Genomic DNA, 6,722 nt, shown 5'->3' on the forward strand with positions numbered 1-6,722 from the left:
TTAATGTGGGAGCAGGGTCAAATGTTAATACACAGCTTTTACTATCAACAGTGCTGCAATCAGGATGCTCACAGCTAAATCTCTGCACACATCCTTATTACATCAAGATAAATTCTCTTAAATGAGAATTTCCATGTCAGAAGATATGCCCATTGCTAAGGTTTGAGTCTCCCAAATTACAGTGGGTTTTTAATTTATTTTAGATTTTATTTATTTGAGAGAGCAAGTGATAGAGAGAGAAGGACCAGGAGGAGGGGGAAGGGCAGAGAGAGAGAGAGAGAGAGAGAGAGAGAGAGAGAGGCAGACTCCCCACCAAGCAGGGAGCAGGGCATGGTCTCCATCCTGGAACTCCCGGATCATGACCTGAGCTGAAGGCAGATATTTAACAGACAGAGCCCCCAAGCGCCCCTACAGCTGGGTTTAAAGCTCTCATCAAATAGGTATCTCACTTAAAACTTATTTCTCTTTAACCAAGAAGGTGAAAACTATGATCCAGTTAAGCTAACCAGCTTGTTTCACTGAACTGGCTTTTGCTCTCCTACTTCTGTTCTTGCAAACCTAGACAAATACCATAAAATCTCAAAAGTCTGTAGAGAACATTAGGACTCCAGGCCCAATTCCTCATTCAGCGTTATTAATTCCTCCACCCTAGAATCCCTAACTTGAACATCTTCAGTGAAAACTTAGAGCCTACCAACCTAACCCAACCCTTATATGTTTACTGTTTTGTGGAAATTTATCTTGAAAGAATGCTGAAATCCTCCTTCTACTACCCATGCATCCTAGTTCTTTCTAGGCAGATCAAACCTGATCTGTAGGACAGACCTCTAGATTTAAAGATAGCTATCATTCCTTAGATGAGCTTCTTTCTCTTCGTTGAGCCACACATCGAATTTTTCAGCCCTTCCTCCTTTCTTCATGTCCCTTCTCCCCATGATCAAGGTCCTCTGGATATCCTCTATAGTTCAGTGCTCTTTAAACCTGAGTGTCTATCACCTGAGGAACTTGGGAAAAATATGGTGGCCTAGGTCCCAGCTATGCTACTTAAGCTTGGGCCTCCGTGCTCTTGCTCTGCAGGTGATTCTGATAAAAAGTCTGAGAATTGATATAAGGGCCCACTCATAATGTGACAGTATGCTACCAAAAAAGCCGGCACAATAAAGCTGACACAATATAATTATCCCAGGTATAATACAACAAGTACTAAGTAAAGTGTGGCTAAATACCTGCTCTTTCTTTCCAGAGAGAGACTGTGCAAGCACAGGAGCGGGAGTGGTTGAGGGAGAGGGAAAATCTCAAGCGGACTCCACCATGAGACTCCACCATGTGCACAGAATCAGACCTGTGCATTTCACAACACTCAGATTATGACCTGAGTCGAGATGAAGAGTCAAACCCTTAACCTAAGACTGAGCCACCATGTGCCCTAATACCTGTTCTATGTGTTCTACCAACTTCAAAATGACATTTACTTTTTAAAAAATTATAACATGATGGTGATTCACATTAAATGTAGTTAAAATGATGGAGTCTTATTGTATTTGTGCTTTAGCATCTTGGGCCCTAACTGCTAGCCTTTCCAATTATTCCCATGAAAAGGTAAGAGAACCAGGACAAAGAATTTCAAATTCCTATTTCTAAATATATCAATGGCTCTGCATTATGATTTACCTTCAGTGAAGAAATCATTTCAAGCTTTAGCCTCTACACTTACATCATGGACATACTTAACCTAAATGAAAATATACTAACTAGCCCACCAACAACTGACCCGACAGGTAACCGCACCAACACATCATCTATATGTAAAGCACTGTTGTCCACACACTGGGGAAACAGTCCTTAATATTAAAGACAGTACTAAAGATAGTAGACAGACCTTCTAAAGAGCATGATGGAACAAACAACTTCAAAAAAGTTTAATACCAAGATAGACATATGAATACTATAGAAACCTACAATTACTAGTTGGAAAGCTCTGGGGCCAAAGAAATGATACTCATTAGAAAACTAAGTTACCCTGATCTTAACGTTTTGTTTCTGTTTGCTTTTTAATGTTTATGAGATAGAGAGGAGATAGACCCATTAGTGAGTTCACCCACACTCAGACTACTTGCAAAGGGAACTGCACCCTCAAAAATACACTCTCAAAATAAATTCATGATTCAAAATTTCATGTAATGTCTTCTGAATTCCTGACCTGTTTGCTTTACCTGTCACTATTCCTAACTTAGGAGGTACTGGGGCGGGGGGGGGGGGGGGGGGGGGGGGAGAAGCAGGGGGAGGGGTGCATTCTATAGTTGAGGTCCATCATGAATACATCTTAGAAATGCTGAGGAAAGGGAGACAAGTAAAATTAACCAAGATCAAATCTGATATTTATTTTCATTTGCATAGCAAACATCAAAAATATACCTGGCATTTTCAAACAATTATGTCAAGAATGGCCAGATGCTTCCTGTTGATGGAACAGTAGAGAAGTACAGTCTGACAGAATCAAAGTAGAGTTCACAGAAACAACTGGAAATGAATTTAGCTTCATTTCAAAACTATTAATTCAAAGTATGGCCTTAACATTTTCACACATTTACAGTGTTACTGGCCTCCAACCTAAAATACCCAGATTGACTGAAAGAGAGAACTCAAACTCTAAGTTAGGAGAGTTAACTCTAAAGGTATGTATATGCATTACAAAAGTATTGTTTGACCAAATGTTTCACTGCAGGATTCCTTTTAAATCTGCAGCTCCTGCAGTGCTTTGACGTGTCCTATCTTCAAATATTACTTTCACACACTAGTTTTCACAAGCACATCTAAAATGAAATTCACATTTTACTTGCATACATAACTAAGTTGTGGAATTAAAAATTAAGTTCAGTCACTTAAAGTATTTGCAAATGTTCTTAAGTCTCCAGGATCATATGCAGATTACACAATCTTTACTTTTAATACTGTTCATCCATCTAACCCCCAAACTCAAAAAAGCGCGCAAGAAAGTACAGAAATCAACCCTATCCGTATTTTCTAAATGGGTCTTGTATAATATCCTATTTGACTTGTATGGTAAGAGGATAGAAATGACAAATCTCTCAGTTTAAAAAAAAAAAAAAAAAGGCATAATCATACAATGGAGTTTGGGGAGTTTCCCTGAGGTTACCTGGTATGATACCACAACAGACTTAAAGCAGCAGACTTAAGAATCTACATGTCTTCTATTAAACCAGACATTTAAGACTTACAGAAATGCAAAGCAATGTCACTCTTACTTCATATATCACTGTATTAACATGCAATGAATTTTTCTTTCCGCTGTTATTTGAGGGAAAATATTTAAAAAGAGAAAAATCAAGAAAAAACGCATAAAGCCATCTTTAATTTCCTTAAATTCAGAGTCTGAACCTGAAAGTGGAAGTGTCAACGCGGATGGTTATAGGTCAGTGCAAAGAAATTTAAATTATGCTGGGTGGGTCTCTGTGAAGTCACTATCTGCAAAAAGAATTTTTGACCACTAACATCTGCATTATAAATTACAATGCATCTTTAATCCTGGAATGGAAAATTACTTTACAAGGATCATTTTACTTACTACATCAAAACATTTTCCAGATAAAAATTATACTTCATAAAGTAACTTGCCTGAATCGAGACAGCAAATCAGTGTTCGGAGAAAGCACTTAAAATATTTCCACATTTCCAAGCCCCCTTCCAAAGTACTGTTGTGGTCGCTACCCCTCCTCTGAACAGATGTCTGCACGCCACAGTCCAATCAGGTTTAAGGCAAGAGTATGTGTACTGAAAACAAGCTTAAAGTGGGAAAACACACACAAAGCGGCCTATATAATTCCTTTGGTTTCAGTTTTCACGATGCACTCCCGAGGCTATGCACGCTGATTCAACACGGCAGGACAGCTTCAACGAAGCACGCTAAATACACACTGATTAACTGTGTCCAAGCAGAAATGACCTGGCAAAATTCTCAACTTTTTTCTGAAACCGTGCACCCGAAGATCCCGCCGGCCAAGTCCCAAGTGCTTAAGTCCCGAGCATCCAGAGCGGCGGGCTTTGTCCCCTCAGGGACTTGAGTCCCCGAGGTCGTGGCAGTAGCCGCGATCTGCCCCGCGCGGGCCGGGCCAGCCTCCGGTTAACCCTGTCCGGGCCAGCCGCTCCCGCCGCGGCCCGAGCGCTTCCCGGCCGCGCAGGCCCCACAACACAGCGCTCCCTGGGCCGGCCGCCCCCGCCGCCCCTTCCCTGTTCCGGAGAGCCTGGTGGGGCCGCCAGGCCGCCCAGACAAAGAGGCCGGCAGTTCCCGGGGTGGCGAGCGGCGAGGCCGGGCCGGGCCGCATCAGCCTGTCTTCCTCCCGCGCCCGCCCACCTCCCACCTCCCGCCTCCCGGCGCCCGCAGAGCCCCCGCCGCCCCGGCTCGACCCCATCCCCGCCCCAGGGCCGCCGCTCCAGCCAGGGCCGGCTGCGAGGCCTCGGCGCGCCGGGGCCGAGGAGGGGGCGGCGGCCGCCACCATGTCTGCCCGCCCCTCCCAGAAGCGGGGTGCCCAGCGGACAAAGCGCCGCGGCGGCGCGGGCGGAGCGGGCGCCCAGGCCGACCCCGCCGACCCCCGCGGAATAAGCGGGGCCAGGAGCCCCGGAAACCCGGCGCCTTAATGCAATAAACAGGAAATCGCGGGGATGATCTGGGTTCCGGGGGAAGTGGAATTATTTTTTACCAGCGAAGAGATCAACTTCCACATCCGGTGGTAACAGGGCCCTACACAGACCCGCACTGACCTGGAAAAGCTTCGGGAGCGGCGACGGGGGAGCAGCAGGAGGTGTTGCGGGGACCCAAGGCGCCTCGTACCCGGCCGGGCTGACGCGGCCCCGCTACACACAAAGCGCTTCAGCTGCACAGGGCGCTATTTTCCGAAAATGCCGCGTCTGGTCGGCGCCCAAAATCCCCACCGAAAAGTCCCCCGTGCTGCGCGCGGAGGGACACATGGTGTGCGAGTGAGTCAAAGCTCCCAGCATCCCTCCCGGACCCGGCCCCTGTCAAGCCCGCGCCTGAGCCTTTCCGCCCTTGCCTTCCGCAGCAGATCGCTCTCGCACTCCCTCCCCGATCCCATTCCGGCGGGGAGAAAGGGGCGACAGAATTTGATTTTTGTTTTTAACGGATGGAGAGGAAATATGCCATTTGTAGAGCTTGAGCCACACAAAGAAAGCGGCGGAATGATCCGCTCTCGGCGACCGCAAGTCCCGGCTCGTCCGGCGCCTGCGCGGCACGGGGGTGGGAGCTGCGGCCGGCCATGTGCGCGGCGGAGCTCCCCGGCTGGCGGCCGAGCCTTCCCGCCTCTTTCTGCGGGGGCTGGCAGTTGAGAAACTAAAGTCCGTGTTCCTCCTTTCGTAGCTGTGCGACGTGACTGCTGAGAGAGGGGGAATCCGAGCTCCAAAGCTAAGCTGAGCCGCCTAGCAGAGTGCTGGGAGTGGGAAGGGCGGCCAGGAAGCTAGGATTTAACTTAACGTGCCTCTAGATTCTAGGCCGAGTGGGACAGGAGTGGCGGTTGAGGTACAAGGGGAGGAACGAAGGATGGTCCTTCTCATCATCGCTTACACTGAGCATTCGGGTTCACGACGAAGATGTAGTTATTCCTGTAGCTTTTTTTTTTTTTAACATGCCGGTGGTGTCGCAAGGGTCTCGTACTTAATAGACCCTAATAACTGCTCACTGAATTGCCTTGGATTTCTGTCACCTCAGAGGTAGAGGTCTGTTTTTTCATGGCTGCAATGTCAAGATTTTTGTGGTGTTGTATTTTATTAAGACAGGCGCAAAAGTTTGGAGATAGTCTTTGGAAGTTAATTTACTTGTGATGATTTGCTAAGAAACCCAACACATTGGTATGATTTTAACAGGTGAGCCTGGAAATAACTTTACCACGTGGCTTTCTCAAGCTGCTAACTTGAAGCTTCTGGCTTCCTATAGTTAGGAGTTGGGAGTATCTGAGACAGCGCCAAGAGTTTAATCCAGCAAAGTTTGCAAGCTTAAGTGAAATCCATATTACCCATTGATTTTGTGTGGCCTTAGAAAAGTAATTTTCTCCAGTTATCCTTTTGTGATACTGAGGTGGTAAAGGTTATAAAGTCTTTGTGTAACTTATTAAAGCAATTTGCCTGAAAGAGAAGCAAAGTAAATGTTATAGGAGCCCTATTTTCTTTTAATGTAGTATTTTCAGTGCTTCCGTTGGTTAAAATTTGTCAAATTTTTGATAGCCTGTGCTTTTTTCTTTTTTAAACACTGAGTTTATTTGAGTAAACATTGAGCTAATGATTGCTATGGAATCCTTGCCCTCATTGATCTTACACTGTAGACTGCGGACAAGTAAATAGGTATCATCAGTAGTGTAATGAGGGTAAACTGCTGAATACTGCAAAGTCTCATAGAGAAGAAATCCCTTACTCACCTGGGATGAAGGAATGAAATGGGACTGGAGAAGCAATTAGCTTTAATAAGGGAATTGGGGAAGAGCCTTGTAGACAGAAGAAGCAATACATACAAAGGTTAGGAGGCAAAGTTTGGAGAGATTGCCGAGTAAAGAAGATAATGCTGTTTCAGGAGTGCCTAGAGTTGTTCCTGAAGAGGTTTAATCATGAAAACCTTGAATGCCATGTGCACAAATAAGATTTTTGAGAGCTAAGAGGAAACTTGAAGGGCTTTAAGAAGTGTTACAGGGTTGAATTTG

General features: G+C 45.6%; 1 protein-coding gene across 3 annotated transcripts in view; it reads right to left on the bottom strand.

The window, feature by feature from the left end:
- GABPB1 (GA binding protein transcription factor subunit beta 1) overlaps positions 1-6,175 on the bottom strand; it is a 68,190-nt gene extending 62,015 nt beyond the window's left edge. Inside the window, exon 1 of one of the 3 annotated variants that reach the window (XM_046008425.1) lies at positions 4,780-6,175. The gene's annotated coding sequence lies outside the window, so the exon portion shown is untranslated. Of the gene's footprint in view, positions 1-3,636; positions 3,748-4,779 lie in introns of those variants that run through there. The other 2 variants (XM_046008423.1, XM_046008424.1) reach the window with 2 other exon arrangements.
- Between the last annotated feature and the right edge of the window lie 547 nt (positions 6,176-6,722).

Source organism: Meles meles, chromosome 6 (assembly GCF_922984935.1).
Source record: "Meles meles chromosome 6, mMelMel3.1 paternal haplotype, whole genome shotgun sequence".
NCBI lineage: Eukaryota > Metazoa > Chordata > Mammalia > Carnivora > Mustelidae > Meles > Meles meles.